Source organism: Alligator sinensis, unplaced genomic scaffold, assembly GCF_000455745.1.
Source record: "Alligator sinensis unplaced genomic scaffold, ASM45574v1 scaffold1550_1, whole genome shotgun sequence".
Taxonomy (NCBI): domain Eukaryota; kingdom Metazoa; phylum Chordata; order Crocodylia; family Alligatoridae; genus Alligator; species Alligator sinensis.
Genome location: NW_005842885.1, coordinates 246843 through 266567, shown reverse-complemented (window position 1 = coordinate 266567; position 19725 = coordinate 246843). Strand labels below are relative to the sequence as shown.

The window sequence follows — 19725 nt, the reverse complement described above, 5'->3', positions numbered from 1 at the left end:
TTCCCTACAAAAATTGTTGTAATCAAAGGAAATGTGTTAAAACTTGCTTCTGGATAAGTATGCAATTTTACAGGTAGGGCCACTGTAGTGAATGACATCTCAGAATGAAGTATAGGTTTAAAGAGAATCTTGGCTCGTGGAGCCATAGTTCTGAGGTGAAATATAGTTGGCTTGCAGACAAACTAAAAGCATCACGGCAGAGGGGGATTTTTTAGCAAAGTAGATTCATCAAAGGGAGAAAGACACTAAGAAGAGCATGGTGCAGGAAAAAGAAATGGGCTTCAAAAGAAGGATGGATTGTAAAAGTTCTAAATGGAGACATATAGAGAGAGGAGTCTAGAACTATCACACAGCGTAAATGAGTGAATAAATGGCAGGCTGATTGTAGGGTTGTTGCTCATACTGAAGTATACATGTTAAGGGGAGAAACTGTGTAACAGCAGAACGATATGGTTAGATCCTCTACCAATAATGCATTTAAATATTTAACTGCCACCTGAAACGTACAATATTTTCTTGAATACAGTATATCCCCAAATAAAACATTCACCATGTTTTTGGAAGGCAGAATATAGAGTTTTCTAGATTCATGGCTGACTGTGAGATGCAGTAAATTCTTCTAAAACAGAGTATCCAGGAAGTCCCAGGAGACAGGTTGGTGAGGCAACAAACAGCAGGAACTTCCTGGTGTGGCAGACTATCTCTTAGGATGAGACACTTTCTGGACACTTTGGGCACCTATGCACTTGACAGACCTCTGCTCCGGTGTGCTAATTAGCACGCGTCAGAGCAGACTCAGTTAGTTGAATCTGCTGTGAGTGTGCTGGAGCATGCTAATTAGCGCACCCCAGCAACCTCCACATCATGTGTACTCAGTGTCCCCACATTTCAAAATGGCAGCAAGGGCACTTTAACTAAAGCTCATTAAATGAGCTTCCTGCTGCCATTTTGAAGTGCTGGACACTGAATACATGTGATGCTGAGCCACTCTAATTAAAGCAGCCCCTCCATGCTGGAACATGGATATACATGCCCTCTGTCAAACAAAGTTAGGCCCCAGACCAGGGGTGGGCAAAATGTGGCCCGCAGGCCAGATGCAGCACATCAAGCCATTCTATCCGGCCCGTGGGGCCCCTAAAAATTTTAGAAAATTAATATTAATCTGCCATGGGCTGCCTGTCATGCGGCCCTCGATGTCTTGCCAAAACTCAGTAAGCGGCCCTCCGCCCAAAATAATTGCCTGCCCCTGCCCCAGACCCTTGCAAGGGCAGTAGCAAGACTTTTGGTTCTTTAAGTAGCTCTTTATAAAAGCAGCAATTTATAGATAAATAAATGTTGTCTCCACATCACAAGCCTCATCATTAAGATCTGGGTCTTAATATTCAAATACAATAAATGGATTAGTTTTGGTTACATTAGAGACTCTATCTCTATCTGCTATTCAGACAGTTGTGCCTTACTGGGGCAACACAGATCTCAAAGCCTGGAAGCAGGTGTTTGGGAGCTGCCTTAAGGGAGCCATCTATAGAGTGAATGTTCAGACCACAATAGACAAATCCAGTGTTGGCCAATCTTTGTGAAATGCTGCAAAACCTTCCTAATTTATAAAGTTTTTCTGCCATACCTAGATTCTCAGCATCAGCCACTCCCTTCTTTTGTCCTCTCATGTATTCTCCCTCAAGTTTTCCATAGCCCAAAAAAGGAAGAACACTGGATGAAGCAGTGTTAAAGCTGGAGCAGTTTTGCGACATCTGTATTTTTTCCAGCTCATCCATGCATAACATTTAAATAATACCAGCTGCTCCCTTTTTGAAATTGCTGTTAATCTGAGTGCATCCATACCTTGAAGTATCCATTTACATCTACTTTAAATCTGAAGAGCTGAGCCTGGACCTGTAGCAGCAACATGTTGTGTCACAATATATTTTTTATAGAATGTCCCCCTACCCCGCCTATTAAAATATTCTAAGCCAGGGGTCAGTAACCTTCAGCCTGGCACTCGGATCCAGCTAACAAAGAGATTGGATCCAGTCTGTGAAGGTCTGTTCTGGCTCTCATTTTACTAAGAATTTGATTAGTTTGATCTGGTTCATGTTTTATTAACTGCAGGCCAATCACTTCTGGCTGCTCCAGTCACTTGTTTCAGCCTGGGTGGAGGGCTGCTCCTCCTCGCTGCAGCCTCTGCTCACTATCACTGGAGTAGCCAGAGGTGAACAGTGACCCACAGCTCCAGTTGGGTCACAAGCTATGGCCCTTATTAGTAAAAAATCGCTGATCCTTGCACTTTGTAAGCTAAAGATTAAGTAGCTCTGAATGTCTCAATATTCAAACAGATTAAAACACAGCAGTTGTTCTAAATCTCCCAACACAATATGACCTTTTATTTGGTAATGTCTTTGTGAAACCCCTACAGTTTTACAGAATTTCCTTGCTCAGTTTCCAGAAATGTAGGGTTTTTTTGTTCCAGTTACAATTCTTTATTTGTTTGAGCCAACTACTGTATTGCCAAACTCTAAACCTGCAGTGGTGTGATATTTTGTACTTACTTTTAGAGCAATCACCTTTATTTTCAGTTGTTTATTAACATTTTCTGTGCAACAGAGCTATATTGGTCCAATTCATTGTAGGAAATGTGGCTGCATTCCTAGTTTTCTTTGTTCAGTGGGGAAGTAGATAATTTATTTTACCTAATTAAGGGCTGCCTTATTAATCACAGTTCTATAACTAGAAAGTTTGCAAGAAAGGTCATTTTTGGCCAATGTGCAGATGCTGCTGTGCCAAATATCTATACCTTGATTATCTTCCTGGTTCAGCCCTAACTGCAGCCAGGTTACATCAACATTGAGGTATTATATCTCAGGTGGGGACCCACTAGAGATCATATGCTAGCTGGGGAGAGCTAAAGCAAAGGGTTCTCAGTCTGTACCTCTGGTATGACCAAACCTACTTTGCCTACAAAAAATGGGGGTGTTCTTATTGATGTGGGAGCTGGCTATGTTAGCTGTGGACCAGCCAAGCTCACCAACTTCAGAAAAAAATCAGGCAGTTGCTTCTGATCTTTATGCTATCAGAGTAGAGCAAAATAGTTGGAACCCAGCAGAGAATAAGATCTGCTATCTGCTGCAGGCTTGTTTTATGTGGATTCTCTTAGGTATGCTATGCTACAAAGTCTCTCCAGTCGTACTTTCAGTGTTTTGGTCACTATGCTAATGCTTTAGTTTAATGAGTACAGGCGACCCTCGCTATTCGTGGGGGATACATTCTGGAGATCCCCATGAGTGGTGAAATCCACAAATACAGCACTATGTTCATGAACGTCGTGAGCTCAGTGCCCCTGGCAGCTGGGGGGCAAGGGGCGGGCATGGATGCGCTAGCGACAGCAGGAGCCCAGTAGTGGCAAGAACGGAGCTCCCGAGGAGCTCCTGTAAGTGTATTTAAGATGTGGGTTTGGCATTTGCGAATATTTGAAACCGCGAATGCCGAACCGGGAATAGCGAGGGTTTCCTGTAGTGAGGGCCTTGCGACTGTCACAACCCAGATGTGGGGGGTCAGGGTTCAAAAGCCAAGGGTCAACCATACTGGACGTCCAGATGCTAAAACTGAGGGTCACAGTACCAGATTTCAGTCTGAGATACCACACTGGGGCTAGGGCAGACATTCAAAAAGCTGGAGCCTGAATTGATTCAACCTTTGCAAGTGTAGCAGGCTTACCTTTCAGAGCTTGGGTTGAGTCCCAGGCTTGAGATCCTGCTGTTTTGATTGGTGGAGCCCATCAGCCAATCAGGAGGCAGCAAGAGAAATAAAATCACGCCCCTTTCCTGAGGAAAGGGGGAGAAGAGCTCCCCTGGACCTGATTGAAGACTGCAAACTGTCAGGTCCAGAAGACTTCAGGGGCGGAGCCCTGGAGCATATAAAAGGAGCTGCATGCCCAGCACAAGGGGCAGATGCATCGGGGACAGAGAAGAGAGAAGAGCGGGGCTTAGAAGAGCTGAGGAGAGCTGCTCAGCAGGGCTCAGCAGTAGCCCAGGAAGAGCCCCTGAAGACTTCCAGCAGCAGGGAGCATGGCATGGCTTCAGCAGTTAGGTTTTTGGTGTGCAGCACATCACACGGTGTCCAGGCCCTGGAACTGCGTGAGGCAGCTCGGGTCTGCAACCCCCAGAACAAGGCTGGGAGCTCGGTGCAGGAAGTAGTGCATGGCGGATGAGAGACCCTGGGAGCTGCTTGAGGTGGCTCGGGTCTACAGCGGCTGTCACAGGGCAGCAGCTCAGTGCAGACGACGCTGCGCAGCGGGTCCGGGAACAGAACGAGCCCCAGTGCTGCACAAGGCTGTCCAGGCCTCCAACCCCTAGCATAAGGCGAAGTGCCCACTACACACAGTGGTGCCTGTGGCCCTAAGCCAGGATGGCAGCAGCAGAGTCAGGTGGCAGGAAAACCCGGTGGGGACAGAGCTTGACCTGGAGAACAAGAGGCAACCCTCTGGGACTGTGGGGTAGTAAGTTACCCTGGAAAGAGGGTCCCCACAGGGGAAGGGACCCCCCCCCGCCCCCCCGAGGGTCGTGAAGGGGCCGTGGGCGGCTCCTGGGTGATAGCGGGGAAGCTTAGGAGTCTTTGGGGTCTTCCTCTCCATTGTCTTTCCTCCCACCTCTCTTCCTATGGTGGTACCTTGGGAGTGGGGCCCCTGCCCTGGAGGGTACCCAGGTAGTCTGAGGACTGCTGATTATATTTGTGGATTGTTCCTTACATAGTCTGTATATGAATAGAGTTATAAGGTTGCCCAATCAATATCCTTTGGTCTGGTTTGTTCTATTGTTCATCTGTATTTTAAATGATAAGGGGGGGGTTGTATAAAATAGGGTTTATTCTTTTGTAAATTTGTACATATATTTATATATAAAATCTATGTACTTACCCTTTAATGGTTTTGTTGTAATAATAAATCTGTGTATAGTTAAGTAATTGATTGCCTGGACCTAACTTTATAGGGGACGGAGGCTGCTGCTGGGCTGTTGTGTCCCTCCACAGCACACTGACCTGCCAATAATTCCCTCAATTGGAGAGGGAAGTACAAACCCGTGTACACCCAGGCTACACAAGTTAGTCTAACCTGCCTGGGTTGAACCGGTTTGTAACAGGACAAACACTGTCTCTGGACTGAGGAACTGCAAGCACATGCCTGCAGTTGCTCAGGCCAGGCGCTGGGGGGAGCGCTAGAGCATGCCCTCGCCTGCAGGGAAGTGTGCTGCAGGGGACCCTGGCTAGTCTGGGCTGAATTGGCCAGAGGTATTTAATTTTTCCCTCCCTGTGCCACTGGCAGGGACCCAAGCTGGGTCTGCTGGGCGCTTCCCCCTCATTGCTGCAGCAGCGGGGCACCATGGCCCCTGAGGCAGAGTGGGGCAGGGAAGACATTTAGTCTCCCCTCTACCCCCGCCAGGTCGTCCCTCTGTCACCGCCGCACTCATTCCCTGCAGCGGAATAAGCTCCCTGTGCCAGATGCCAAGGGAGGAGGAATAACCCCCATCCCTGCCCGCCGATATCTGGCCATGCCTCCACCCTGCCGCTGTGGCAGGAGGAGGCAGGGCCTTTGATGGGGGCAGCAGCCCTTGTCATAATGTTGGGGAGCATGAGCCCCTTCCCGGCGGGGGTGCTGCACTGTAGAGCTGGCAGAGCTGTGGCAGGCTGCGCATGGCAGCACCAGGGTCCAGAGAGGGCCAGAGCCCTCCCAGCCCCCGCAGTGCCACAGCGCTCCTCAGCAGCTTCCTTTGACCACAGCACAGCTCCCCGCCAGGAAGGGGTTCATGCTTGGGGAAACAGTGATGGGGGCTGCTACCCATCACGGTCTCTCTCCCTTGCTGCTCCAGTGGCTGGGTGGGGGTGGGATCAGAGCCAGGCGCTGCCTGCAGGGCCTCTTTGGGGGTGGGGGGGGAAGGGGGTGTGGACAGGGAGCGGGGTTATTCCCCACTCTGCCCCCAGGGCACTGCAACCAGCTCTGCCCGGCCTGGCCGCAGCCACCACTTGCTCTGTGCTCGGGGCAGCATCCAGTGGAGGGGACAGCAGGGTGCTTATTCTGCTGCAAGGAGTAAGCGCGGCAGCGACAGCAGGCAGACCTGGCTGCCAGTGTGGGTAGAGGGGAGACCTAACCCTCCTCCCTGCCCGCTCTGTCTCAGGGGCCATGGTGCCCTGCTGCTGCAGCAGCAATGGGGGAGCACTTGGCACACCCAGCTCAGGAGGATTAAACCTTTCTCTGGCTAGACCCCTGCCTGTCCCTGCTCTGGCTGGGGAGCAGGGCCAACCTGGCTGAGCTGGAGCAGAAAGCTGAGCCCAGAGAGCATGCCGGGATGCTGGGGGCCTCTGGTTTAAGTTAAACCAGGAAGGGGTGTGGGACAAACATTGCATAAACCAGTTTGTGCCATATCTGTTAAGTCTGATACTATGTTCAGCCAGATTTATCTCAAGCCAGTTTCGGCCATTTTGAAACCGGTTTATGTGCATTGAATGTCTGTTCTGTTACAGGTTTAAATCAGTGTCTGATCACTTAAACCAGTTTATGTGAAATGTCTCTCCCTAGCCTGGGGGTTCAGATGGGTCTGTGGTCGAGGCTAGGCCAGAAGTTAGGAGCCAGAGAGTCCAAAACATGCAATTCTGTAGGCAGGAGCAAGGTACTGGGTTCCAAGGCAGGAGTGAGATAGGAACAAAGCCTAAAGGCCCAAGGCAGGAACAAGGCTGGAGGCAGGACAGGAAGGTCTTAGGCAGAGGTGGGACAAGAGCCAGGCAGGAAGGTCCCAAATAACAAAGCTACAAACACTGTTTCTAGGACATGTACCTTGGACAGTGATAGGATTTTTATAGCCTTCTCATTAAGGCCTTGTGGCTTTCATTGGTTTCTCTGGGTTACATGGTCCCCTACTGGGAAACTCACAGGAAGGCCCAGGCTGGGCTATTTAGTGGTACTGCAGCCCAGGCCTGCCCATAAGCCTGGAAGACCTAGGTCTGAGACTCAGGGATCCTGACAGTGACTTGGTAAATTTATCTTTGCTTGTCTTATTCATATGCTTAGTAGTGGCAAGTGCAGAAGGAGGGGGCATGTATTAAAGCCGTGAGTTGCAGACACTGAGTGTTGCCACCTTCCATAAATTTTACTGCAAGTCTTGTAGTATCACTGTCTTTTCTTAAAAGCCATGCTCTTGAAGGCAGGTGTCCTTGTGAGAATCCCAGCTTTTATTGGCACAAAATAAAAAAGGTTTCTAAGCCATCATGGTTTTAGAGAAAAGCTTGTATGTGAATCAAGCTAATGCTAAAGACTCAGAAAACAGCAGTATATAAAATAGGGGTGGACAATTATTTTGGGCGGAGGACTGCTTACTGAGTTTTGGCAAGCCTTCAAGGGCTGCATGACAGGCAGCCAGGGGCAGATAAATATTACTTTTCTAAATTTTTTAGGGGTCCCATGGGCCAGATGGAATGGCCTGGTCGGCCGCATCTGGTCCGTGGGCCGCGTTTTGCCCACCCCTAATATAAAAGAACCTAAAATGTATCTTTTAAAATAGTGGTTTTTAACGTTTTCAGACTCAGGGCACCTCTCAGAAAATGACAGCCCTTGCCTTTCACTCATTTTTTGACTTTGGAAGAATAAATAGAGCAATTCTGTTGCAAAGAACTCAAAAAGAGCTCAACAAGTCAGATTGCTTTTGACATTAGGGATTCCTATTTGAAAACTCTGGGTTTATTTTGTGAATTGTGTGGGTGTTTGCACACCTAACAGTGCTAATACTGTGTGGCACAGCATGTCACCCTTATGCTGGATGCCTTGAGATCCTTTTAACATGGCACCCTGACCGAGAATCGCCTTTTTAAAAACTCAGTGTTTTTTAGATTCAGTTTTGTAATGTTTTGGGGCTGGAAGCTTGGTTGTTATTGCAGAGGCTTGGAAGTACTACAGCCATCAGTTGCAGATCATACTTGCCAAACTGGTAAATTCATCTGTACTATTTACGAAAATCAGCATGGGATTAGAGTTTAATTTCAAATCACTTTGCGTGTTACCAACTCTCACTGTTTTTGGCAGTTAGGGACTTCAGCCATGATAGTAGTGAAACCCCCTCTGATTGTCTGCCTTCCCCATTTTCCTGCCTCTTGGGGGAGAGAAACCAATCAGGGCTTCTGTGGGAAGCAAGCACAACTCACTCTCTTTCTCCTGGTAAGATCCTATGTTATTCTCAAAGGAGAGGAGAGCTGGGAGGAGGGAATGGAAACCGCCTAGTAGCTCAGAGTTGTTTTTCCTCTGGGAACAGCAGGACGGTCCCTCTGCTTCTCCCCTCCCTGCTTTGCATCGTCCTCATCAGAAAGGGAGGAAGAACTTCTACAATACCCTCTTCCCAAAGACGTGTGACAGCAGAGGTGAAGAACCTCATGAGCTGATAGAGGAACAGAAATAACCTGTATGCATGAGCAGACGGAGAGGATTGAATTGATATGTGGATTAGGGAGGAGAATCTGATTTGGGTTGGGAAAGGGAAGGCAGCTGTACCAGTGTGAGCTCTTGCAGTCAGGGGCAAAATCAGCTCTGACTATAAATCTGGGAGAGATGGTGAACCTAGTTGTTGAACCCCCACACGCAGAGACTGTCAGAGAAATTCAAGGGCATGCCTCCACTATGTTGAGCAGTGTTAGAGAGTGCCCACTCAGAAAACATGCCCTTCCTATCTGTTCTGCATAGATTCATAGATGTTAGGGTCAGAAGGGAACCCCACTAGGTCACAGAGTCCAACCCCCTGCCCTGGGCAGGAAAGTGTGCTGGGGTCAGACAACCCCAGCTTTGTGCTTGTCCAGTCTCCTCTTGAAGACCCCCAAGGTAGGGGAAAGCACCACCTCCCTTGGAAGCCCATTCCAGATTCTGGCAACCCGTACTGTGAAGACGTTCTTTCTAATGTCCAACCAGCATGCTGGTAATGTCATGTAGTTGTTGCTAGAGCAGTCTGGTGCATGCCCACAACCGATAGCCTGAGTGGCACTGGGCATGGACCAAAAACCAGACCGTGCCTTCTTTGGATAGGGTAGCAGATAAATCTAAAAAATAAAAAAATATTTTTTCTCAGCACATGGCACAGATGGAATTCCAAAGTTGTGTTCCACAGCCCTGCCCCAAAATTCAAAATATAAAACAAAAGCATATTATTTAAAAAATAAATTCTCAAATATTGGGGATAGGAGCGGGGAGTCTGACTCTCTCAATTGTTTGAACTTTTGGCATGCATAGTACTGCAATGTATGACACACTTTTTCCCTTATCAAATTCATAGTTGCTTTGCTGGTGCTATAGTATAATGTCTTGTTCACTCCTGAAGGAGCAAACAATATGGAAATGCTTTTGGTAAGTTCACATGTAATTCTTACAACAGTCTAATCAAACAAAATGAAATTGATCTGTAGCTGCTAAGCAGCCATGAGGTAAGATAATGGAACTATTTAAATGCAGATAAATCCAGTTTAAATGCAAGAGAAAATTGAATCACATCAGGTTTTTTTATTTAAGAGTGTAACAGATGACAGGTATGATAGCTTCATTTTCACACAGCTTATTGTGAAATTAAGTAGGCTGGTCCTCTGAATCTGATATTAGATGGTCTCATGTTGTTTGTTATACCAGTCAGCCTTCTGAAGCAAAGTGCTTTTGCTTTTCTATGTGGGTGTTAGTTTTGAAATGGGTTATGTGAGAGGCAAGGATTTCTTAGGGTGATCTCCTTTATTGGACCAAATATGTACAATGAAAATCCTTGCCTCTGACATTTTCTGGGCAAGTTTAGCTTGACTCTGTCTTTAGCATCCATTTAAATCAGTGTCTAAAATTGTCTTTGTGAGTACATATGGTCATGCATTCAGTTGGAAAACCATCATATCCTATTGTATTTTGGTTGCTGAAAATGGAATAGGCTATACCAACAGGAGAACAGCTTGGGAAGAAAGCAGGGGGGAGGGTCCTCAGATTACCATATTTTCTCACATACAACACATCCTGGAATAATGTATGCAACTTGTTTTTGTAAGACAAAATGAAGAAGAAGAAAAAGTTGAGTAGCAACAGTAGGGAACCAAGCCTGCTCGTTGTTCTGCTCCTTTTGAGTTTTGTGCAGATTTTACTTTCATTTTTGCCCAGTAACCAGCAGGAACTGCTCTGTACCATATCTTTTGCATATAATATACCCTGTATTTTCCAGCATTTGGGTGGAGGAGAGGGGGAGCATATTGTATATGAGAAAATACGGTATGTTTTTATGTTCACATTCAATTTAAATAAGATACTATGAATACAAACCATAATTGCATAATGGTACTTCTGGTGCTCCTACAAGAATTTAACAAGTTCCTTAGAAGACAGTTCTGCTTTGAAAACATCTATAAAAATTAGACCTTCTTATATGACTGCCTTTGTATGCCAACACTTTCAAATCCTATGCATTTACATTAGTGTCAGAATTATATTACTTTGTATTCCCTTTAGCTGTACATGTTCCAAACCACCTAGAAGAGATTTGGATCTTTCTTCTTGGGCATTATCAATAGAATTATTTATTAAATTCCAACCCATTGTGCAGTAAAAAATCTGTGGAAAACAGTGAGTGCAAAGAAGTATCACAAATGCTTCATTTGATTTCCACCCCCTCCAACTCCCAAGCTTGGTAAAGATGTACAGGAAAAGAAAGAATCATGCTATTAATACTTTCAGAGCATATGTGCACTGTGAGCAGGAAATGTGATTACAATATAGGTAGGCATACCTATGCTAGCTTTAACTAAGCTAACCAGGATGGATTTGATTTAAATCACTGGTCAGGAAGCCTCGATTTAATCATTATTTTCTACAAAAGTGCATTCTTTTTGTTTGATATAACCTTTGTTCAGGGCTACCGAAATGGCCTTTAGGATAGTCAGCATACATTCTGTGTTTCTCTTTAGCCCAATGTTGGTAACTTTGGCTATGACAATTCCATCTATTTTGTCATGATTTTGTTTGCAAATTGTCATCAGATTAGGCCAGTTCTCAATATAAAGTCCACTTCTGAGTTCCATTGCACGTCTTGTGGGAGAGTTAGTTTGATTCCTCCTGCTTTCTTCAGAGCAGCTGCTGCAAAGTGGTTGTTATGGAAGTATTTTGCAATTTCAACAATATTCTGCTCAAAATGTCCCTCTTGTTTCTGCTGCCCCTCCCTCCTTGCATTTATTTCCAGACTCCTCCTCTTTGCCCAGATCTACTCCACCCCAACAATCCTGTATTCATTCAACTTCTTGAAACTTTAAGAAAGAGTTAAGGGCTTGAATCTGTGTACATAAACTTACAGACAGGCAATAGTGTGGATGGGTAGGTAATCAGGTCTGTTATCTCTCATCTCCATGTAGTGCTGTTAGCAAGGATGTTATCTCTGGAGACAACAGACTCTCCCTATGCCTGATGAAGGGCATTTGTGCCCCAAAGCTTGCAAAGAACAGTTTTTGCAACTATTTAGTTGGTCTAATGCAGGGGTTGTCAACCGGGGGTACGCAGAAAGGGGCTGGGGGGTATGCACAGGTGGTTGGGAACGAGTGCCACCACCCTGCGCCGCTACCTCCCAGGAGTGGGGGGGGAGGGGAGGGCAGCGGCTCTCCTCTGCGCTGCCACCATCCACCACCCTGCACTGCCACATGCAAGCCCCCCGCTTCCCCACCTGGCTTCACATCTAGCTGCCATGCTCCCTTCCCCCCCACCCGCCAACTAGAATTGTACCCAGAAAGGGTATACTCCTTTAAAAAGATTGAAAACCCGTGGTCTAATAAAAGATATCACATCTACCCAAAGAACTTTGTCTGCCTATATTGCTGGAGACACAAATCCAGTTTGAGAACTGAAACTAAGGATCACAGAGATGCTTAATGCGACCTTCTAGACCAGTGGTTCTCAAACTTTTTTGTACCAGGACCCATTTGTAAACCTCAATAGCCAGTCCTGACCCAGTGCCCTTCACACCCGATCCACTGCCCCATGCCCCCAGCCCCCCAGAATGCAGGGCAGGATTTGGGTGTGTGGGGCGGGGGGGCCCCAAGCTGGAACTCTCCCAGCCTGCAAGGGAAAAGCCATAGTTTCCCACATTTTTCTCCTTTAAGGGAGAATCCATTTTTAAAGTTTGTTCGCAACCCTTTCATATATTCTTGTGACCCACGGGTTGAGAAACTCTGTTCTAGACTGAGCACTACTGAGTCCCATTGGGTAGAGTGGTTTTCTTTAATCTTTACTAATCTATAGAGGGAAAATCGGGCCCCTAATATAGTCCATGGCCTGTTGTGACCTATATATAGAACTTTTCTAAAAAGGTTACATGAATACATTGTCTTTTATAGTATATAATTAGAAGTTATAATCCCTATTCCATGATGATATCTTTGAACTTTAACATATCTTAAATTAAAACTATATAGGTTTATTTTTTTTAAAGCATCTTTAAAAAAAAAAAAGGGTTAAATCAAAAAATCTGATTTAAATTTAAAAAATCCAATTCCATGTTGCACCCTGAAGCTAGCTGAATTAGCTTGTTTGAGTATGCCTTCCCAGACTACAATCACACCTCACAGCTGCAATAAAGACCAGTGGTTCTCAATCTTTTAAACTCAAGGCACCCCTCCATAACTTCTTTGAATTTGGCAGCCTCCCTGGTTGAGATATAGGCAGTCCTCGGACTTATGACACAATTGGTTCCTGAAAACCACGTCTTAAATCGAAATGTTGTAACTTGGAACCAATTTTCCCATAGGAAACAATGTTATAAATGGAAAATTGGTTGCTGAACCAAGGCCTGATACCCCATTTTCACCAAAAATAATGCAGAATTTTGTACTCAATCAATTATATATTGTAAATAGCAATCATATTGATTTGGAAGGACTTTGAGGTAACTTTTGCTGGATTTTTTGAAGGGCTTTTGGTTGGACTTTTTGTAGGGTTCTTGGATGGAGTTTTCTCTGGAGTCTTGGCTGAGGTTTGTCTGTTTTCTTAAAGAAGATGTCCAAGGAAGTTTGGACAGATGTTCTCTAGGGAGATGGGCAACACAGCAAACTTGTTTGCTGGTGTGGCCTGTCTTCAGATCAAGCGTTGTAGAGTTGAAACTGACATCAGAAAGTTGAAACGGGGTGTCAATTTATAAATGTTGTAAGTGTGAAACGTTGTAACTCAAAACATTGTAAGTTGAGGACTGCCTGTACATTGTAAAGTCATAGTTTACCTACTGCATCTCCAGGCTGCCAACACAACCAGATGAAACTGCACCACCCAGCTCTGTTTCCAGGAGAGATAGCTAGGGCCAGATGAAGAAGTGGCTGCAGCAGAAGTGGGCACTCCTGCCTGCATTAGGTTTTGCTCCCTTCCCTTCCCAGTTCCGCTCTGTTTCCCCTCCACCCCCCGCCCTGCCCTGCCCCCTGTCCCTCCCTCCCCATTGTCTGGAAGTTTGGAAATAGGAAATGCAGGTTTTGCAGAACCTGGATATGGCTGTGCTCTACTCCCAAAAAGCGCCACTATAAGCTTTTCTACCTGCATTTACAAACTTTTAGCTATAGGGGAAGGGAGGAAAACCTAATGTAGGTAAGAGCATCCACTCCCACTGCAGTCACTTATCTGTCTGCCCCATATGCCCAATTTCACCTGATCATGGCAGCACTGGTGCTAGTACTGTGGGACCCTTGAAAGAGTTTCATGATACACTGTTTGAGAACCACTGGTGTAGACATATTGTCAAAGGTCGGCTGAGACTGCAGGGGCAGCAGTTGTGTGAAATGTCTTTTTACTTGTAAATTGAGAATATTTAATAGGGAGCTCGCTGAAAGACAAGAAACCCAGAGCTGGGCAGTGTCACATTTACTATCACTTTAGAGTAAAACCACATTTTATATTTGTTATACAGCATTGCTTACTCCTTTCTTGGACAATCAAATTGTTTAGAGTGTACATTTTTATAGTCAAAATGAATATTAATGATAACATAAGCCGGTGTAACTTCATTGATGTATACAGAGTTGTGTTTGCTTCTTCCATGCTCTGAGTTGGCAATGAAATGTTCACAGTGTTTTAGAAATGAAAAGCATTGTTAAAGTTTTCTTCTTCCATGTTTTATCCTTTAAAACTATTTTTCCAAACAGTCTTTGTATGTTTAGAAATTAACTGAAATAAAATAAAATAAAACCCCTACGTATTCAGCTTTCCAAAAAAAGGTTACTTCCATTGCACTAGACTGGAGTTAATTTTGGAAACTTTCAGGATAAAAATATATCTGCAGTAATGTAGATTTGTTAAAGGGGGAGTGGAAGGACCTTTACAACAGCCGAAAGTGTACTTAGCATACAAAAAATGGTTAAAAACAGTGATAACAGGGAGGAAAAAAGACACACCCCTGCCTGGTTCATGCAAAAACACCCACTCATTCACAGCTGTATCCAATGAGCACAGCGGTGCATAGTGAGTGAAGAGAGAATGAGGGCGGCCTGCTGAGGAGAGTGGGAGCTGACATGATTTGGTTCAAGTTGATACAAAATGAATGAGCTGCCATTCTCGGGGGTATTCAGCACAGGTCATTGAAGTACAAGTACATAGCTGAATCAAAAGCACTTTGCATCATCTGATGTCTATATACATGCTAAAGGAGAACAGGACTGGGCAGAGTGTTGAGTTGGGTGGTTATATCTGACGTGATTGGAATTAAATTCCTGTTTGCTGCAATAAAAAGGTAAGAAACTTAAAAAACAAAAAACCATCAGCCTCCTCCCCACATGCATGCACACCACAACCTAAACACAATAGTAGCCTTTTTTTTTTCACTGTATTTTTCAGAGCTGAGGTCCATTAGTTTAAAGATCTTGTGTGGGTGCCTGCAAGGCAAATTACAGCTTCTAGTGTGACAAAGGCAAGTCAGAAAATTCTGTTCTCAAGAGCTGACACTTAGCAACCTTCAGAAAGGCTTTGTAGCAGAAATGTTGGAACGTATGTTAAGTTGTAAGTATGTGTTGCATTCCCTCCTCTTCTGCTTCAGATGTTGCTTTTTTGAGTGGTAAACTGATAAGCAGTAGTTTAGACCTTGAGGTATTTGATAGATGGTTTGGTCAGTGTTTATTTCAGAATTACCTATTCCTATCCTGGCTTCAGTTTATTGTATTTACTTATATAAATCTGTAGGTTATTTTATAGAGCTCAAGCATAATTCATTTTTACTGGTGGTGCTGTGTTAATGGGCAAAAGGATGCAATAACTGTAAATTGCAGAAAGCTCATTTACTGAAGATAACCTAAATCTCTCTGTGTTTCTGCATATTTATAGTGCATATGTAATGGTTTTGGTAATCCTTACCATTATCCTGTTTTTCAGTATGTCTTTGAAAACAAGGGATTTTTATTTCTAATTCATGAATCTCTCTGATTTTGAATTTTGTACAGCTCCAAAAGAGAGAGACATTTTGCAAAGATGAAAGAAAAATAACCCCATCAATGTCTTAATAGACACTAATGTGTAGTATAAGTGTGACTGTTAATGGCTGTTTTGACAGAAGAAGAAACTTCATGGTTTAAATGTTATGGGTTCTCTGTGAGGAATCTCTGCTTGCTTAATCCTATCTGTATTCCTGAAGAATTTGTAACAGAGCAAATTTCATTGATTTGTTAATTGACGTATAGCTGTGAATCCTCATTATAATGTTAGGTGGGGAGAAGGGGAGGAAAAGACAAACTGATTAATCTTTTTCTTTTAATCAGTGGCTTCACTGTTCATCTGTGTCTGTAATGTGTTGTGGAATCTCTTTGCTTTCCCTATTGTCTCCACTATTTTTTCTTTTCTTAGTGTTAAGAATAATAAGCATTGCTGAGTTTTGGTCTCACACGGTAAAGCATACAAAGAGGTTAATGTCTTAAACTATAGTTTTAATTATGTTTTAGCTGTTGCTTCTTGGTTGACATCATTTTAATAACTTTGATGAGGTGTAGGGGGAGATGTTTGTTGTTATTTATCCCCGGAGCCTCTCTTAGGCAAAAAGCTCATTTGAAATTATTTAGTTAGAAAGTAGAGTGTAGTTTTATTTCTGTAACTTTAATTTTTCTAATAGTAAAACTGGTTTAAAGTATGTGAATGATACAAATTAGTTTTCATCACAATAGTCACACAGAATAAAGAAATGTTACATTATAACTAAACATAACCATCTCTAAAAATGTATAAAATATTACGAGAAAGCATTATTAATGAGGAACAAACTGAAATTGAAATTGTGTAAATTAATGCTTTGACCACTAAATGATGTGTTTACTGACTTGACCCCAAGAATTCTTGGCATTCTTACAGTCTGTTGTGTAAACGTTTAGCAAGGTTTCTTACTCGACCATTGGAGCTATTTTGGTTTAAGACCATAACAAACTACGCATCATAACAACCACAATTCTGATTTTTTTGTTACTAGTGCCATTCTGAAGTAAGTGCACTAATTTAAGGCCTTACTTGTGCTTAACCTGGATTTACTACATCATCGTCATGGAATTTGCTCTGTCACACTTTAAGAGGCTGCTTGAGAAACCCTTATTTTTGGTTGAAACTGATCCATGTTAGATGTTCATCAAACATTTAATCTAAATTAGAATATATCCACAAGATTTATTTAGTTTAGTTTCTCTGTTTTGGGAGGTAATTAACAGTTTAATTTATTAGAAGTTGGTCTGAAGAGAAACCAACACAAAGTTAATGTTTTGGTTGCTTTGTGTGATATGGAGGCCTACATAAATTCTAAAATAGCTGCACTACAAATCAGGTATCTTTATGATTGAATCCGATAATCTTTCAGTCAAAACTCAGCCATCTAAAATAGTGTGCTGCTGAAGTGGAGAAAGGTGATGTGTCATTCCTAGTTTAGTTCTTTTTCTGCTGTCAAAACTCATTTGTCTCCCCTACCAAGCCAAACTTCCTAAAGTCTTTTCATTTTTAATTGCAGAGTTTCTAAGGAGACCAAAATAGTGCTATTCTACTGCATGTGGAGTGCACATAATTAAGTAACCTCTCGTTAGTCCAGTGAAGTTACCGGAGTTGTCAGACAGCATGCTGCAAGGGACTATAAGGACATTGATCACTTCATTTGAGGTCCTGGATTCAATTTCAGCAATTTAATAATTATACTTGAGGGGATCCCTGAAGAGTTGCTGAAGTAATCTTATGCTCTTGTTCTTTTGCCATTAACCTAGGGAACTTTTAGAACAGGGAAACCCAGGAGATGCATCACTGGCACATTGATATCGATGTAATGTTTAGAGCAACCTGTATGACTAATGCCATGATGTCCATGGTCTTAAGCATAGACTTCATTTACCGTTCAGTTTAAAACAAAATTGATTTGATATGTTAAGTGCCAGATGTCTATTATTTATTTTATGTTTAAAAATAGAACTTGACTAGGTTTATAACATTTCTTTGTAAAATCTTAATTAACAACATGAAACCAGATCAAGCCATCAATTTTTCAGTAGAAATTCCCATCGCTAGCAGTGGAAGCTTTTGCTTAAATATTGATGGCACAATCTGGCCCCATAGTCAATGGAGGATTTATACAGCAAGAGCTTTACTTGATATGAATATGGGTGGAAAGGAGACCCCTGAAATACAGGGACACATATTCATTTGATATAAAAACAGTATACATCCACTGACCCCAGAATGAAGAATAAAGTTAAAGCCAATGGAAAACATGATTAGAAAATTTCTCATCTTAAAAGAAAAAAAAGCAGCTTAGTTCTTTAAAAAGCAAGCAAATTTTATTTCTCTAACACCAAATAGATAAACTAAGGACAATAAATACTCTCTGAGGAAAAGTATTCTGATATATTTAATTGTATTAAAGATTTTAAATTGAAAGAAAGGGATTTCCAAGTACTTAGAGTTGAAGGTTAAACTGTTGTTTCTTTTATTTGTCTTGTTGCATTTTGCTACTAAGAAGTTAAACTATTTTACAGACATGCTTTGCTGCATTGAACACTATTACAGTTCATAAATGTGGAAAGATATATCCACTGTGTTCTAGTGGCTGGCTTTGGATAATTACGTGTGGCTATGAAGTCAGAATATGACCAGATGTAATAATAGTAAAATAATACATAGGCATATTCATTATTTTTAAACAAATAAACCTGCTATTTTTTATTAGAGGATTTAACCTGAAATACTTCAAAGCAGAGTAATTTATTTTTGCCTGTACTTTTCAGATAATGAGGTGTCCAGAATTATAGACAATATCCCACATCAGGTCAGAGGTAGCATGTAGAAAAGGGACTGTTAGTTACTTGCTTTGAGCATTGATGCCTCACTGTCTGAGGCCCAAATATACCTCGTGGTTTTTTGCAGTCATGTTGCATGGCAGATTCATGTCTAATATGCTCTCTCTGTCCCTTTCAGAATGGACTCTTTTCCATTTTTTCCCAGTCCAATTATCTTTTTGTGTTTTATGTTATTCCCTTTCAGGCCTCATAGGACCCAGTCACATCCCTATGTCTTGAAGTTGTTCCCGGTCATGCTGCTACTGTGCTTTGACATGCCTCAGCCCTGAGAGTTTAAAGGCCGAGGAATTAGTTGACAGGCCTCTTTACTTAGCAGAGGTTTGGGATGCACTACAGTAGGGCTACTTCTTATTGGCTTTAAAGGTTTCTCTAAGGTTGGGAGAGGGGCCAGTCAGCAAAACTTCAGAAGGCTACAAGTCTACAGCAATTCAGGGTGGGGAGGAGAGACTGATGAAGAGGAGAGAGTATAAACCATAAACAGTATCCAAACTGATACACACAGGAAATTATCAAGTGTCATGGCTTTTTAATTGCTGTCTTGTGAGGGCAAAAGAAAGTAATTTTCTGATGTTGTCCCAAAGATAATGCCAGCTTCATGGAATCAGAATAAACAAAAGGAACCATGATTCCGTATTTGGGTCATGACCGAGCCCTCCTCTGCTGATTGCCAGGATAGGGAGGGACGTGGGAGGAGAGCATTCTTTCAGGACAAGAATCCTCCCCAGATGTCTGTGGTAGCTACTGCTTTCCAGCAGCTGCCAACTGCCACTTGATGGCTTGCTCCCTTCCCAAGCAAGGGAGAAGACGGGCTGGCAAATAATGGGGTCCGTCTAGTGTTCCCTGACTGGAGATTGAAGCTCCCTAGCCATGGGACTGGAGGAATGTCTGTACAGTCCAACTCCCAAGCTGTCTTTCTACTGGAAGAAACTTCTTCCAGTAGAAATGAATATCTACATGTCTCCATTTTCATCCGTCCAGGTCATGTAATTATACATTCAAAATTAGTTGATGCATTTTATGATAGATTTGAAGAGATTTACATTTTCAAAGACTGCTATTATATTTTCAATTTCTTAAAAAGAAAGAAACGTCCAATTTGGAATAGTGTGAGGGAAGGAAGTCTTAGGCCTGTTGTTTAATATATATTAATGAAATACTTTAAACCTGCTAATAATTTCAGTGTAGTAGAGACCCAGCTGTTTGAGCACAGTGTAGATTTGATAACAACTCTAATATCTGTATGGAACCAAAATGGATTGAAAGCAAAAATAAGCCATTTCATATTTTAACCACTTTAATTATAGCTTAGTGGTATTGATAGCCCTCTCTATGTCCTGATCAGGGATCCTGGTTTCCCCTGATAAAAAAAAAAAAAAAAATCGCAAATTCTCTGATTAAAAAGTTGCAAATCTT

At 43.0% G+C, this 19725-nt stretch overlaps 1 protein-coding gene across 3 annotated transcripts in view; it reads left to right on the top strand.

Annotated features, from left to right (window-relative positions):
* The window catches only part of APBB2 (amyloid beta precursor protein binding family B member 2), a 290361-nt gene that overhangs the window by 239778 nt on the left and 30858 nt on the right, over positions 1-19725 (top strand). The window contains exon 1 of one of the 3 annotated variants that reach the window (XM_025192058.1): positions 14631-14738. The exons of the other annotated variants lie outside the window; for them this stretch is intronic. The gene's annotated coding sequence lies outside the window, so the exon portion shown is untranslated. Of the gene's footprint in view, positions 1-14630; positions 14739-19725 lie in introns of those variants that run through there. 3 annotated transcript variants of the gene reach the window in all.